Source organism: Myxine glutinosa, chromosome 13, assembly GCF_964187855.1.
Source record: "Myxine glutinosa chromosome 13, kmMyxGlut1.1, whole genome shotgun sequence".
NCBI lineage: Eukaryota > Metazoa > Chordata > Myxini > Myxiniformes > Myxinidae > Myxine > Myxine glutinosa.
In genome coordinates, this window is record NC_136273.1 from 52,429,291 (window position 1) to 52,445,885 (window position 16,595).

General features: G+C 43.2%; 1 protein-coding gene across 11 annotated transcripts in view; it reads left to right on the forward strand.

The window, feature by feature from the left end:
• The first annotated feature begins 3,997 nt into the window (after positions 1 to 3,997).
• LOC137438674 (myelin protein zero-like protein 3) overlaps positions 3,998 to 16,595 on the forward strand; it is a 44,176-nt gene continuing 31,578 nt past the window's right edge. For 2 of the 11 annotated variants that reach the window (XM_078767485.1, XM_078767493.1), the window contains exons 1-2: positions 4,050 to 4,162; positions 10,834 to 10,946. The gene's annotated coding sequence lies outside the window, so the exon portion shown is untranslated. Of the gene's footprint in view, positions 4,163 to 4,277; positions 4,431 to 10,833; positions 10,947 to 11,993; positions 12,230 to 16,595 lie in introns of those variants that run through there. The other 9 variants (XM_078767482.1, XM_078767490.1, XM_078767481.1 and 6 more) reach the window with 9 other exon arrangements.

The following is a 16,595-nucleotide window of genomic DNA, read 5'->3' on the forward strand; positions in this document are numbered from 1 at the left end:
TTATAATCAATCACCTTTTAGAATCACCCTTTATAATCAATCACCGTTTATAATCAATCACCCTTTATAATCAATCACCGTTTATTAATCAATCACCTTTTAGAATCACCCTTTAGAATCACAATTTATAATCAATCACCTTTTAGAATCACCCTTTATAATCAATCACCCTTTATAATCAATCACCCTTTATAATCAATCACCTTTTAGAATCACCCTTTATAATCAATCACCCTTTATAATCAATCACCTTTTAGAATCACCCTTTATAATCAATCAGCTTTTAGAATCACCCTTTATAATCAATCACCTTTTAGAATCACCCTTTAGAATCACCCTTTATAATCAATCAGCTTTTAGAATCACCCTTTATAATCAATCACCTTTTAGAATCACCCTTTAGAATCACCCTTTATAATCAATCACCTTTTAGAATCACCCTTTATAATCAATCACCTTTTAGAATCACCCTTTAGAATCACCCTTTATAATCACCCTTTATAATCAATCACCCTTTAGAATCACCCTTTAGAATCAATCACCCTTTAGAATCACCCTTTATAATCAATCACCTTTTAGAATCACACATTATAATCACCCTTTATTATCACCCATTATAATCACCCATTGTAAGGACCCATTGTAATCACCAATTATAATCACTCTTTATAATCACCCATTAGAGTCACTCTTTATAATCACCCATTATAATCACCCTTTATAATCAATCACCCTTTAGAATCAATCACCCATTATAATCAATCACCCTTTAGAATCACCCATTATAATCAATCACCCATTATAATCAATCACCCATTATAATCAATCACCCATTATAATCAATCACCCATTATAATCAATCACCCTTTATAATCATCCATTATGGTCACTCTTTATAATCACCCATTATAATCAATCACCCATTATAATCAATCACCCTTTATAATCATCCATTATGGTCACTCTTTATAATCACCCATTATAATCACCCATTATAATCACCCTTTAGAATCAACCTTTATGATCAATCACCCTTTGGAATCACCCATGATAATCAATCACCCATTATAAATCAATCACCCATTATAATCAATCACCCATTATAATCAATCACCCATTATAATCAATCACCCTTTATAATCATCCATTATGGTCACTCTTTCTAATCACCCATTATAATCAATCACCCATTATAATCAATCACCCTTTATAATCATCCATTATGGTCACTCTTTATAATCACCCATTATAATCACCCTTTAGAATCAACCTTTATGATCAATCACCCTTTGGAATCACCCATTATAATCAATCACCCAATATATTCAATCACCCTTTATAATCATCCATTATGGTCACTCTTTATAATCACCCTTTATAATCACCCTTTAGAATCACCCTTTATAATCAATCACCCTTTATAATCACCCATTATAATCACCCATTATAATCACCCTTTAGAATCAACCTTTAGAATCACCCTTTATAATCAATCACCCTTTATAATCACCCATTATAATCACCCTTTGGAATCACCCATTATAATCAATCACCCATTATAATCGATCACCCTTTAGAATCACCCATTATAATCAATCACCCATTATAATCACCCCTTGTTTATCTGTAAAATTATCATAATCTATGATTATCATAATCTATCATAAGGTTTATAAAACCATAATCAAACACCCATTATAATCCCCCTTAAGAATCACCCTGTATAATCAATCACCCTTTAGAATCCCCCTCTGGAATTACCCTTCAGAACCCTTTTGAATCCTTTATAATTATCCTGTATATCCCTTCATAATTACCCTTTAGAATTACCCTTCAGAACCCTTTAGACTTACCCTTCAGAACCCTTTAGAACCCTTTAGAATTACCCATCACAACCATTTAGAATTACCCTTCAGAACCCTTTAGAATTACCCTTCAGAACCCTTTAGAATTACCCTTCAGAACCCTTTAGAATTACCCTTCAGAACCCTTTAGAATTACCCTTCAGAACCCTTTAGAATTACCCATTATAAATCTGTCAAGACATGCAATCAGCAATTCCTGTTCATGTTGGGTTGTAAGCGACGAAACCGGCTCTACCACCTGAGCTCGTTTAGGTGAAGATTTTGTGTGACACACCCAGTAAGACTAAAAACAAGACCTGGCAAAGGCAGAGGAGCTTGTAAATGGAGCTTGAGTTGTAGGGAGGAGCTTGAGGTTGATAGGAGGAGCTTGTAAATGGAGCTTGAGGTTGATAGGAGGAGCTTGTAAATGGAGCTTGAGGTTGATAGGAGGAGCTTGAGGTTGATAGGAGGAGCTTCTAAATGGAGCTTGTGGTTGTTAGGAGGAGCTTGAGGTTAATAGGAGGAGCTTGTAAATGGAGCTTGAGTTGTTCGGAGGAGCTTGTGGTTGATAGGAGGAGCTTGTAAATAGAGCTTGAGGTTGATAGGAGGAGCTTGTAAATGGAGCTTGAGGTTGATAAGAGGAGCTTGTAAATGGAGCTTGAGGTTGTTAGGAGGAGCTTGTAAATGGAGCTTGAGGTTGATAGGAGGAGCTTGTAAATGGAGCTTGAGGTTGATAGGAGGAGCTTGTAAATGGAGCTTGAGGTTGATAGGAGGAGCTTGTAAATGGAGCTTGAGGTTGATAAAAGGGGGTAGAAAAGATCAAGGTTTTGAATGGGGGAAGATATGAGATGGTGGTGAACAGCTGTTTTAAAGACCTGAAGGGAGGAGTGGGATTGAAGGGAGTGGGGGAGTTTGTTCCAGAGGCGGGAGAAAAGAGGAATGAAAGTGGTGAGAAGAGAGTCTTGATTTTGTTAGTTTCACCAGAAGGAGGTTGCTGACAGATCTTGTGTGTCCTGCAGAAATATTAGGGGAGGGAGGAGGGCAGAGCACAAACAGAGCAGGTAGGGGGTGGGGTGCAAGGCCAGAAAGGAGTCGGTAGGAGATAGGAAGACCGCCAACCTGCCTGCGGTGAGAAAGTGAAAGGCCCTCAGAATCAGCTTCATCGCGGGAGATTCCAATGATTCTGAATGCTTTGGTTTCTACAGCGTGAAGCCGAGCTCGGTGGGAGGCAGGAGCACCAGCCCAGAGGGGAGAGCAGTATTCCATTGAGCTGCGGATGAAAGTTTTGTAAGTGGTTCAGAGCTCAGTTTTTCCAAGTAATGACTGTGCACAATGGAGGATGCCTAGTCGGTGACTGGTCCATACCACGTCACCTATGACGTCATAATTATCTATCTATAATTCCAGTAATCTCTGTTTGTACGTTTGTCTGTGACCGCTGTTTCTCGACAACCACGGGTCCGATATACTTTTAACTTGCCAGGTATATTGCTGGGGACCCGAGGATGTGCCTTTTCAAGGTTTCATATTAATCGGACAATTACTTACCGAGCTATGTCCAAAAAACGATTCAACCAATCAGAGAGCAGCGAACTATCGCGTGTGCCGAACGTGGCGGACACACTCTGCCTCGGATGGCACATTTGAGAGCGTATTCATTTATTTCACGTTTGCAAACTATGTTGGCGTTAAACTATGTTTTAAAACTAATAAAAACGAATTTGCGATTCATTCGCTTTCCTGCGCGTTTGTGCACGCGATGGCGATTTCTTTACCAAACTCCGGAAGCCGTTCGCTTTGGACCAAACCATTTCATGTAAATAGAGGGGGGGGGATTGTCACCGTACTCGCAAGCCGTTCGCTTTGGACCAAACCATTTCATGTAAATAGAGGGGGGGGGATATAATTTTAGATATAGATATAGTACGGGCAATGCCCTAGTGAATATAAAATTCTACAGGCAGAGGCGATCCTATGGTGAAAATTTCGTGTCAATCGGACCAACGGTTGCCGAAAAAATGATTTGTAAAAATACAGACACGCACATACTGTATGTATGCCACATGTACGGCAGACATATGCAAGCACCCGATCGCTTAACCCCGCTTTTGATGATGGTTCAGATGGAAATTCGAAACATTAAGTGAGTTGATACACAACTGAACCGAGAATCAGATAAGTTCAGAATTGCGTGTTTAACACTCCACCTGTCCAAAGTCCACCCAACCTGAGCCGAGCTATTTGGTGATGGTTTGTTGTTCTCCACATGCCATGACAGATGAAGATGTTCATATGGGCACCTGAGTTTGGTAACCAAGGTGAGTTTTAAAACATTACAAGTCTTTGTGAAACACTTTGAGAATGTGATTGTTTTCACCGAAATCTCCAATCATCTTAAATCAGGTAAAACTGCTTTGGCGCATTTGCATTTATTGTCCCCCGTCGCACAGCGGAGCGAAAGGGGGACTATGGTTTTCCCCTCCGTCCGTGTGTCCGTCCGTCCGTCCGTGTGTGCGTGCGGGCGTGTTTGCGTGCATGCGTCCGTGCGTGCGTAAGCGAAGGACCGCATTCGAATTTGGTGTGTGGGTGCAACCCACGTCAAAATCCAAGATGGCCACAGCCATGTATGTCTGATGCCATGTATGTCTGAACCTTGTGAGATGAATATCTTGAAAAATAAGCGAAGTACCAACTTCTAATCTGGTGTGTAGGTGTATCTAGGCATAAGGAAGAACGCTATTGAAAATTGGGTCGCCACGTCAAAATCCAAGATGGCCGCCGCCATGTATGTCTGAACCTTTTGAGATGAATATCTTGAAAAATAAGCAAAGTACCAACTTCTAATTTGGTGTGTAGGTGTATCTCGGCATAAGGAAGAACGCTGTTTAAAATCGGGTCGCCACGTCAAAATCCAAGATGGCCGCCACCATATATATGTCTGAACCTTGTGAGCGAAATATCTTGAAAAATAATCGAAGTACCAACTTCTAATTTGGTGGGTGGGTGTATCTCGGCATAAGGAAGAACGGTATTGTAAATTGGGTCGTCACGTCAAAATCCAAGATGGCCACCTCCATGTATGTCTGAACCTCGTGAGCGAAATATCATATCATAGTGAAGGAGCTGGGGCTCCCACGTCGATCGGAAGAATGGACGCGACAAAAAGCTGGAATTCATCCGAGTTGCTTTAATCAAACCAAACACTCAGGCACTCTGAAAAGCCCGTTTATCGGGCAGCAATGTATATACATATTATCCCGGAGCGTTTGCCCAGGAAAGGCGAGAGGGGGCGTGGCCCAGCGTCCTGGCTGCGGCCTGGCAAGTTGAGGGCGAGCCTGCCCGGACGTCCTGGACGAGCCCGGCATGGTGATCGCTCCGCGTCCTTGATAGGTGCAAGGCGATTGTGAAAACCCAGCGGTAGCCGCTACACACGTCCCCCCAGAATCGACTTGCACCGGCAGGGTCAATTTGAGGGGGGTCCTGATGACCCGGCCAAAGCGACCCCTGGCGGGTCGTGGGAGGGGGTCTGGTGTGGTGGTGGGCGGTCGAGTGGGGGGCACCGTGGACGGGGGGCGGCCTCGCTGCGGCGGAAGGGCCACCCGTGGTGGGTGGTCGACGTCCACGTGCGCCGGCTTGAGGCGGTCCACCGCAATCCGGTCCGACCTGCCGCCGATGTCGATGACGAACGACTTGTCATCCCGTCGCAGCACCCGGAAGGGCCCGTCGTACGGCGGCCTGAGTGGCCCCCGATGTGCGTCGTGACGCACAAAAACATACTCCGCTGTGCGAAGTGCTGGGGGGACGTAGGACTGGGGGTCACCGTGGTGGGATGTTGGCACGGGGATTAATAATTAATTAACATTAACATTAAAATTAATAATCAAATTAATTAACACCACGTCGGTCAGTCATAGACGAGGGGATTAATCCCCCCTCGATAAGGGGGAAAGAGGCCGACGTTGGGTTCCGTAACAATATATATGTATATCATATTATTATTCATACACACTGCACACATATATCCCATCCCTCTGCCCCAAAGCTGAGTATATTGGCGAAGTAGGGTCTTTGCAGGGTTTTGTCCGGGAAGTGGGGAGGGGCGAGAACGTGGTGGTGGCCTCACCTGTCACATTTGATGGATTACTTCCTTTTGGGGGAGGCTGAATATTAGCTGAGCCATGAAATACTGGAGTTTGTTAACTTAGCAGGTGCCATCTTGTCACCTGACTGTTCACGTGTGGTGTCGCGTTAACTATGTACTATTGCAACGTACCTTTGAAACCTTTAAGATCCCTCAGACCTTTTAGAGAATTTAGACCCATACAGACCTTGGACTTTAGACCCTTCTGACATTCAGACCCTTAAAACCCTAGACCTCTTAGAACTTTTACTTTAGACCCTCAATACTTTTTAGACCTTTTAACCCCTCGAGATTCTCAGGAAGTAAAAGCCACCTCATGTAAACAAAAGAAAGTGAGAATAAGTTTATTCTGGAAGTGAAAATATGATTTAATAATGAATTATTGTGAATTGCTAAGTGCAACCCATGAGCTAATCATTCACATCAAAGGAAGCAAGAAAAACTGAAAAGACAAATAACAACTTTTTCAAATTATTGGTTGACTGAATAAACAAGATACATTTGGAAGGAATAGTAAACCTAATCTGGTGCGACATCTGAGTATGCCTGTAATGTAATGCCCTGCAGGTGAGTTTATATTTAACATGATTGTTGTACACTGCACCTTTCCTATGCCATCTCCAGGCATTGCAAATCGTCATTGCAGGGCACTGAAGGGGGCTCGGCAGTGACGGACGCTGAAAGGGAGTACTCAGTTTTCACTCTGGTTGTTGTACACCGCACCTTTCCTATGCCATCTCCAGGCATTGCAAATCGTCATTGCCGGGCACCGAATGGGGCTCGGCAGTGACGCACGCTGAAAGGGAGTACTCAGTTTTCACTCTGGTTGTTGTACACCGCACCTTTCCTATGCCATCTCCAGGCATTGCAAATCGTCATTGCCGGGCACCGAATGGGGCTCGGCAGTGACGCCCGCTGAAAGGGTGTACTCAGTTTTCACTCTGGTTGTTTTCTTTCTTGTTGTACACCGCACCTTTCCTATGCCATCTCCAGGCATTGCAAATCGTCATTGCTGGGCACCGAAGGGGTCTCGGCAGTGACGCACGCTGAAAGGGAGTACTCAGTTTTCACTCTGGTTGTTTTCTTTCTTGCTTTCTTGTTTTCTTGTTTTCTTGTTTGTTTGTCCGGACGATATCTCAGCCATCCTTTAAGCTTGGAAGCTGAAATTTCGGCACAGTAGTGAGCAAGTCCTTTGTCAAAAACAGTATTTTTTGTTTTTTGATTAATCAATTAATTGAGGAGTTATTTAATTATTAGCGATTAATTAAGTACTTATTTAATTAATTAAATTTCCTTTCTCTTCTGACCATTAACTCAGGCACCTTTTGAGTTAGGAAGCTGATATTTGGACATGCCAATGACCAGGTGATTTGGCTGCAAAGGCTATTTTTGATTTATTAATTAATCAATCAATTAATCGATTAATTATTTAATTATTTGATTAATGACTAAAAAAATTTTTTTTAAGTCACAGATTCTGAAGAAATGGTGGTGGTTTTCGTGTTCTGTGACCGAAATGATTAATTATTTAATTTTTTAATGATTATTATTTGTTTATTTTCATTATTAATCATTTATTTATTTTCTTTCTCATTTGGCCAATGTCTCAGGCACCTTTTGAGCTGGGAAGCTAATATTTGGACAAGACAGTGACCAAGTATGTGGCTATAAAGATTATTTTGATTTATTGATTAATCATTTAATCGATTAATTATTTATTGATTAATCGATTAATTATTTATTGATTAATCAATTAATTTTTTAATTTTTTATTAATGACTTATTTAATTAAATTTCTAAAAGATACATCTTCGGATGAAGCACTAGTGGTTTCGTTATGCTATTAGCCAATTGATTAAGAAAATATTTTGTGATAATCTTTTATTGATTTTAATTATACAATTAATCCATCAATTAGCCTACACCTCTCCCTCGCAATGCAGCCTCGATGAGCTGCACTGCGGTATTGCCGGGCGCCGGAGGCGCCCCGGCAATGCCGCACTGTAGGATATTTAATTATTTGGCAAGGGGGCGGTGTACTTTGAATGTATCTGTACTTGTTGTACACTGCTCCTTTCCTATGCCATCTCCAGGCATTGCAAATCGTCATTGCTGGGCACCGAAGGGGGCTCAGCGGTGACGCATGCTGAAAGGGAGCACTCAGTTTTCACTCTGATTGTTTGTTGTACACCGCTCCTTTCCTATGCCATCTCCAGGCATTGCAAATCGTCATTGCCGGGCACCAAAGGGGGCTCGGCAGTGACGCACGCTGAAAGAGAGTACTCAGTTTTCACTCTGGTTTCTTGTTTTCTTGTTGTACACCGCTCCTTTCCTATGCCATCTCCAGGCATTGCAAATCGTCACTGCCAGGCACCAAAGGGGGCTCGGCAGTGACGCACGCTGAAAGAGAGTACTCAGTTTTCACTCTGGTTTCTTGTTTTCTTGTTGTACACCGCTCCTTTCCTATGCCATCTCCAGGCATTGCAAATCGTCATTGCCGGGCACCAAAGGGGGCTCGGCAGTGACGCACGCTGAAAGAGAGTACTCAGTTTTCACTCTGGTTTCTTGCTTTCTTGTTTGTTTGTTTTCTTTCTTGGTTGTCCGGACGATATCTCAGCCATCCTTTGAGCTAGGAAGCTGAAATTTCGGCACAATAGTGAGCAAGTCCTTTGTCAAAAACAGTATATATATTTTTTTGATTAATCAATAAATTGAGGAGTTATTTAATTATTAGCGATTAATTAAGTACTTATTTAATTAATCAAATTTCCTTTCTCTTCTGACCATTAACTCAGGCACCTTTTGAGTTAGGAAGCTGATATTTGGACATGCCAATGACCAGGTGATTTGGCTGCAAAGGCTATTCATGATTTATTAATTTATCAAGTAATCGATTAATTATTTAATTATTCGATTAATGACTAAAAAATTTTTTATTTTTTAGTTACAGATTCTGATGAAATAGTGGTAGTTTATGTGTTCTCTGACCAAATGGATTAATAATTAAATTTTTTAATGATTATTATTTGTTTATTTTCATTATTAATCATTTATTTATTTTCTTTCTCATTTGACCAATATCTCAGGCACCTTTTGAGCTGGGAAGCTAATATTTGGACATGACAGTGACCAAGTGATGTGGCTATCAAGGATATTTTTTGATTTATTGATTAATCATTTAATCTATTAATTATTTATTGATTAATCGATTAATTATTATTTATTGAGTAATCAATTAATTATTTAATTATTTATAAATGACATTTAATTAAATTTCTAAAAGATACATCTTCGGATGAAGCACTAGTGGTTTAGTTATGCTATTAGCCAATTGATTTGATTATGAAAATATTTTGTGATAATCTTTTATTGATTTTAATTATACAATTAATCAATCAATTAGTGTACACCTCTCCCTCCCAATGCAGCCTCAATGAGCTGCACTGCGGTATTGCCGGGCGCCGGAGGCGCCCCGGCAATGCCGCGCTGTAGGATATTTAATTATTTGGCATGGGGGCGGTGTACTTTGAATGTATCTGTACTTGTTTTCTTTCTTTCTTGTTTGTTTGTTTGTTTGTCCGGGCGATATCTCAGCCATCCTTTGAGCTAGGAAGCTTAAATTTCGGCACAATAGTGAGGAAGTCCTTTGTCAAACACGGTATTTTTTGTTTTTTGATTAATCAATTAATTGAGGAGTTATTTAATTATTTATTAGCGATTAATGAAGTACTTATTTAATTAATCAAATTTCCTTTCTCTTCTGACCATTGACTCAGGCACCTTTTGAGTTAGGAAGCTGATATTTGGACATGCCAATGACCAGGTGATTTGGCTGCAAAGGCTTTTTTTAATTTATTAATTAATCCATTAATCGATTAATTATTTTATTATTTCATTAATGACAAAAAATTTTTTTTTTAAGTTACAGATTCTGATGAAATGGTGGTGGTTTATGTGTTCTCTGACCGAATTGATTAATAATTTAATGATTTTATGATTATTATTTATTTATTTTCATTATTAATCATTTATTTATTTTCTTTCTCATTTGGCCAATATCTGAGGCACCTTTTGAGCTCAGAAGCTAATATTTGGACATGAGTGACCAAGTGATGTGGCTATCAAGGATATTTTTGATTTATTGATTAATCAATTAATCAATTAATCGATTAATTATTTAATTATTAGATTAATTACTAAAAAAAATAAAAATATTCCAGTTACAGATTCTGATGAAAGGTGGTGGTTTATGTGTTCTGTGACCGAATTGATTGATAATTTAATTTTTTAATGATTATTATTTATTTATTTTCATTATTAATCATTTATTTATTTTCTTTCTCATTTGGCCAATATCTCAGGCACCTTTTGAGCTGGGAAGCTAATATTTGGACATGACAGTGACCACGTGATGTAGCTCTCAAGGATATTTTTGATTTATTGATTAATCATTTCATCGATTCATTATTTATTGATTAATCGATGAATTACTTATTGATTAATCAATTAATTTTTTAATTTTTTATGAATGACTTATTTGATTAAATTTCTATAAGATACATCTTCGGATGAAGCACTGGTGGTTTAGTTATGCTATTAGCCAATTGATTAAGAAAATATTTTGTGATAATCTTTTATCGATTTTAATTATACAATTAATCAATCAATTAGTGTCCACCTCTCCCTCCCAATGCAGCCTCAATGAGCTGCACTTCGGTATTGCCGGGCTCCGGAGGCGCCCCGGCAATGCCGCGCTGTTGGATATTTAATTATTTGGCATGGGGGCGGTGTACTTTGAATGTATCTGTACTTGTTTCTGTTCTACTCATTTCATTCTTTCCACCACAGCTCACAAAGACATGATTTTACTTCCCAGTTCACCCTTGACATTGATTTGTTGACCAAACGAACAAGCCGACACAAAACGAAGCAGGAAATAGGTTTCTGGTTGACATTTACATGTAAGTGGAACAGGAAGGATCAGGGTATTGCTTACGCCATGCTTGGTACAGAAACATAAACACAAACCAGCATGACGTCGTTTTTTTTTTAATGTCCTTTTTTAAAATATATATACTGAATCGAGGCTCGTGAAAGAGCTCTGGTTTTAAATGTGTCTGAGGTTAGAATTTCCAGCAACACCAGGAAGTAACTATTGTAAGTGTTTTCTGGGTTAGTAAATCCCAGCCCGATCGTTTTTCCAGTCTTCAATGACAATGCTTAGGAAGCTGGGATGATGACGTCACAAGTTTCATTTCCTCTTTTCATTTTATTCGAAATATTTTGTGCGATGTTGTTCATTCACGGGTATTTATGCTGGAGGACTGGCAGGAGAACGTACAGGTATGCACATCGAAGCTGTCATATACTTACCAGTGGAACTCGGTTGACTTTGGGATTTAAAGTTTTTACCTTTTTTTTTTTTTGTACGAGATCGAGGTTCGTGTAAGAGCTAACATCAATCACAAAAAACACCAACAACAAACGGACACACAAAACATACAATAAAGGGAGCGGGAGACAGAGGAAAGCACACAAGTACAACAGTAAATACCCAGAATGGACACATTATAAACACAATGTACCCAGAATGGACCTTTTTATTGTTTCTGAAGGTTTGCCAAAAACTTAAGGAACCAGATGTCAGGTTCAGGATTCTACATTGAACTTTCAGAATGCCCTTTTGGACTTCAAAGTTCACTATTTGACACTAAGGCTGGAATATGCAACTGAGCGGCGTCCATCACATTGCATTAAGGGCCTAGAATTACTTTAATGACATACTAGCCTCTGATATATTATGATAGTATGATGCTGTACCTACAAAAAGATTGCAATGTCCTTGAAATGTTAGGCCAGCATAATTTCGGGGAAAGGACTTCATGTCTTATTTCACATCATAACATTGGTGACGAGCGGTGGGCGTGGCCGTGCGCCAATGTCTCACGTCCACAACACTCTCCCACATCACATGATAAACACTGGTCCATCGTCAACGGGTGAATCAGTAGTTTGCGTTCTTTGAATCCTCGGCAGATATTGCATATTGCTCGCAGTGGAAAGGTTCGGAGGCCCCAGGACTGGTTCGAACCCCATTGTGGTTCTGTATCAACCCACGCATCTCCCTTGCGGCTGCGATTGTCAAGATTGCTGAAAGTACAAAGATCGAGATTATCGAGTCAGGTGCGAAGCGGAGTCGAAATCTATAGAATCTCCCAAGAAAGGAACTTCGGATAGAGTTCTGGTAAGTCATTGTATATCCCCTACACGTTTGGAAAAAATGTAGATATTAAGACTTTCAATAATTATATGATATATATATATTGTTGCGGATATGAGATTGGCATCCATCCATATCCGCTTGTAAATATTCCCCTATTTCCTCAGTACTTCCCAACTATCCCCAATTCCCCATTCCCTAGTCCCATTTTCTGTAAACAACACTCTGTAGACCCGACCTTCCCCTATTTCCCCCATTAAATGTCGCATCCAGGTCCACCACATCTCACGTAGACAACTATAGGACATCTTGCTAGTTATTCTTAGTCTATGTCAGTTAAGGACTCGTTTCCATTAATTCTGACTCTTCGTTGCACCAGAATGTGATTGTGTGGCACCGTTAGGAAGTTTAGGACCTCCCAATACCTCCCCGCAGCTTTTCCTCACGGTTCAGCAACAACAACAACAACAACAACAACGGCGGTGGCGCGGGGAGTGCGCGTCCTCACTCCGGCTTGGTTAGCCGCCATCGAACATGTGCTCGACGGGGTTACCACGTAGGGGCTCGCTGTCAGCTCCTCGTCAAGGGCGGAGCCCGGTAAGCCCCCGCACCCAATAGAAGCGGCGGACCGCTCCCATCTGGGGCGGAGCCAACGAGCCGAGGGCATGTCACTCCCCGCTGAGCATGCGCAGGAAGAGGGAGGTGACGTCAGATGCGCGCTCAGCTTGGAGAGAGAAGACGCCACCTCCGAGCGCTGCGATACCTCCCCGCATCTCTGGACTGGACCGAGCTGTATCCTGTCCCTGAGCCAAGGTGCACCTTGTGCTATCGACTGCCTGTCCTTCCCTGCCATCAATCCCTGTGTAAGTCAGTCTTGTTCCGTTTGTCTGTGGTCTGTCGGGGCTAAGATAAGACTGTGTCTAAGTGCCCATCTTTTCTGTGCTTTACCTCTTGCCTTGTAATCTACCCCTTTTCTGCATCACCAATTATATCCTCCTCCGGAGGTCTTGAGAACTGTACCCCTTGTGTCGTTTCATTTATCCCAGCCGTTGTGTCCTTTCCTTCATTGATTTAGCATAGCGCGATTTGGTCAACGTCGGGTGGAATCGGGTAAACTGTGCGAACACGGCGGCCATTCCGCTCGGCCCATCATAACATCTTAATCAGCCGTGTCCGTAACAATTGGTGTCGGGAAGTGGGATTGGACCCGAAGCGCGCTTCACGCACTCGAAATTATTAACAGCGAAATTTGATTTTGTTTTACAAAAATAAAAACCCGAATTTTGAAAGTCGCGCTATGGCGGATCAAGACGGCTGGGTTCCGGTAGAGGAGAGTGAGGCAGGGTCGATCCAGGACCAAATTGAGGGACAAGAGGAGAGCGAAGCAGTGAGGGCGGCAGGTTCGCAAAATGGCACCTCGCACATGGCTGCGGCGGCCGCACCCGCTGCACAAGTGGGAGGGATGGCCCAAATGCAGGCCCTCATGGAGCAATTTATGGCGCAAATGCAGGCGTCCCTCAAACTGCAGAGTGAGCAATTGGGGGTAATGGGGTCCAACAGCGAGAAATTGAGGGAGGACATGGGGTCCAATAGCGAGAAATTGAGGGAGGACATGGGGGCCAATAGCCAACGGTTAGAACAAAGGATGGGGTCCAATAGCGAGAAATTGAGGGAGGACATGGGGGCCCAGATCGGAGGGTTAGGGAGTAGAATAGAGGGATTAGGAAACAAATTTGAGGGATTAGACAATAGATATGGGGAAATACAGGAGGGGTTAACGGGGGTAGAAAACAGAATGGCCACTCAAGAGAATCAAATGGAAGGGATGAAAAAGGGGTTAGAGGGGTTAGAAAACAGTATGGAAGGCAAATTGAGGGACATGAGGGACCAAGCGGAAAGGGAAGTAAAAAAAATGGGGCAGCAGATAGAGGGGGTCAGAATGGGGGTAGAAACTAAATTGGATGCTCACAGGGAGGAAATGGAGCAGATGAGGGTGGCATCTGGGCAGGAGATGCAAGTGATGGGAGAAGAGATCAGAAGAGGGGTGAGTGAGGAGGTCGGAGGAGTGCGCGAGGAGGTGAGGCACTGTAAGGAGCGCATGGAGAAGGAGGTGAGAAAGGGGACTGTAAAATTGCAAGGTGGCATAGAGGAGTTGACGCTGGGAGTAGAACAACTGACAGTGGGACAAATGGAGTTGGGAGACCAGGTAAAGAAGAACACAGCGGTAATAGAGGGTTTAAAATCGACACAGAAGGAGATGAAAAAGGACGTAGGGGTAATTAAAAAAGAGTGTCAGACGGTACATGAGGACCTGACGAGGAAAATGAACAAGGTGGTAGAGGTGATGGAGGTTAAAGAGCGGGAGGTGCGGGAGCACATAGAAAAAAATAAAGTGGAGTTAGAGGAAGAACTTAAAGGGGCACACGAGGAGATGAAGGAGGTGAAGCAGAAATTAGAAGAAGTGGAAGAAGGGGTGAGCGAAATTAAGAAGCGACGGAGAGAGAATAAGAAAGAGATAAACGAGGAAGTAAAATAATTGGTCCAAAGTCTGTGTTCGGATCGTGATGATGTGCTCATTAACCGGATGAGGGATTCACAGGTGATGGAGGAGAAGCGAAGAGAAAGAGGACCCGGTGTAAGTGGTGACCAATATGGTCGTGCGTATGATGCGCCAGGTGATTTAATAAGCTTGGGGGTCGAGATAGACCCGGATGTTCGTGAGAGGCCAAGAGTGAGGTGTATGGCTGGTCCGGAGGGTATGGAACGAGAGTGCGAGCGAGAGGGTCTGGTGATGGGAGAGGTGCGAGGTGTGAGTGAGCAAGGTTGTGGTGGTGTGGAATGGGTAGCGGGTTGCGGAAGTGTGACCCATGCATCGACACCAACAGGGGTAGTTTTTAGAGGGACAGGGGAGGCACGGGAGCCCCTTGGGGGTAATGTACTGTGGGGGCCCGGCCGGTTCGGCCCCGCGCTGACCCCGCAAGGGGCGACGCACGGGGTCCGGCAGGCGGGCAACGACTCGCATACGAGGTGGTCCCACAAGGTCCCACTCGCGCCGTATGACGGTGGGTAAGGGTGGCATCCCTGCCACCCTTCCCATGCGGGGGCAAATGCGCTATAGCTTATGGGGTGTATGGCAGTGAAAACTAGCCCGGGTGGGTTAGGATATTGTGTGTAGGGATCTAGCGAAGATGACATTAGGTAACGTTAAGGTTAGTTAGTGACAAGGATACCTGTAGTGGGGACGCAGGTAGATTAGAGTGGATGATAATGACGAGGGAGCGCAATAGTTTAAAGGGACGACTGGGATGCGCAAGTTTCAGAGGGGAGTAGTTAGATGAGATGATGCCGTGTGTTTGAGGATTGAACAGGTGTGATTGAACAGGTGTGATTGAACAGGTGTGATTGCACAGGTGTGCAACTGAACAGGTGTATGGAGCAGTGTATGAGTGGTGAGTGTTGTGGATCAGCGCGAATGCGCTTGGGGGAGAGAAGGGTGCAGGCGGCACCAAGTATGAGAGCACAGGTGTGCAAGTACAGGTGTGTGGAATAAATGGAGTATTGGAATGAGTGGTGTGGAGAGAGTTGGAGTAAGTGGTACGGAGTGGTGTGCATGGTGCGAAGGTGTGGATGGGGGAAGAGTGGACCCCTTTCACGAGTACCCGGGGCGGGTAGTGTAAGTGTTAGGTAGAGGGTATAGGTAAATTGTGGTTGGATATTGGCATTTGTGGTGCGGTTGCAGAATGGTATTGTGGATGGGTGCATTAGTGTTGTGGAAATGGCTGGGCGTGTAGCCTGTTAGTGTGTGTAGTTGGTTTGGGCACTCCACCACTGTGAGGATGTCGGCCAGGTGAGGCCGCAGGTGGGCTCTGGGAGCCGTTAGTGTCAGTGGGTGCCTGAGGATCCCGGGTGTGGATCGGGCAGCCCGTGCCAGAGAGGGCACTGAGGGGGTGAGAGTGCGGGAGGGCCTTCCCCAGTTAGTTAGGTTAGGGTGAGGAGCAGGTAAGCTCGGGTGGCACCTACAGTGGTGGAGGTGTGCAGGTGGGTAGACCTGCTGGGAGAGCTACACGTCACAGCCCAGAAATTGTGCGAGGGCACCGGGAGATGAATCGGGGGAGTGAGACCCCAAATTGAGAAGCACCACAGTTTGGTCAATGGGAATTGGTTTTTAGAACCCATAGTGTAAGTTGGCCAATGGATTGGCAGGGAAAGACCCCGGGTAATGTAAAGTTGTTAAAGTCATTTAGGAAATAGTTAGGATTGATGAACCTGTCGCACCATACGCAGCCACTTACCTGAGGTGATGATGATGACTCCACACCTGTGTTCCTTTGTTCTGTGTTGCAGGAAAGGAGAATTGCTGTTTGGATTTGTGAGACGCATCACGACGTGG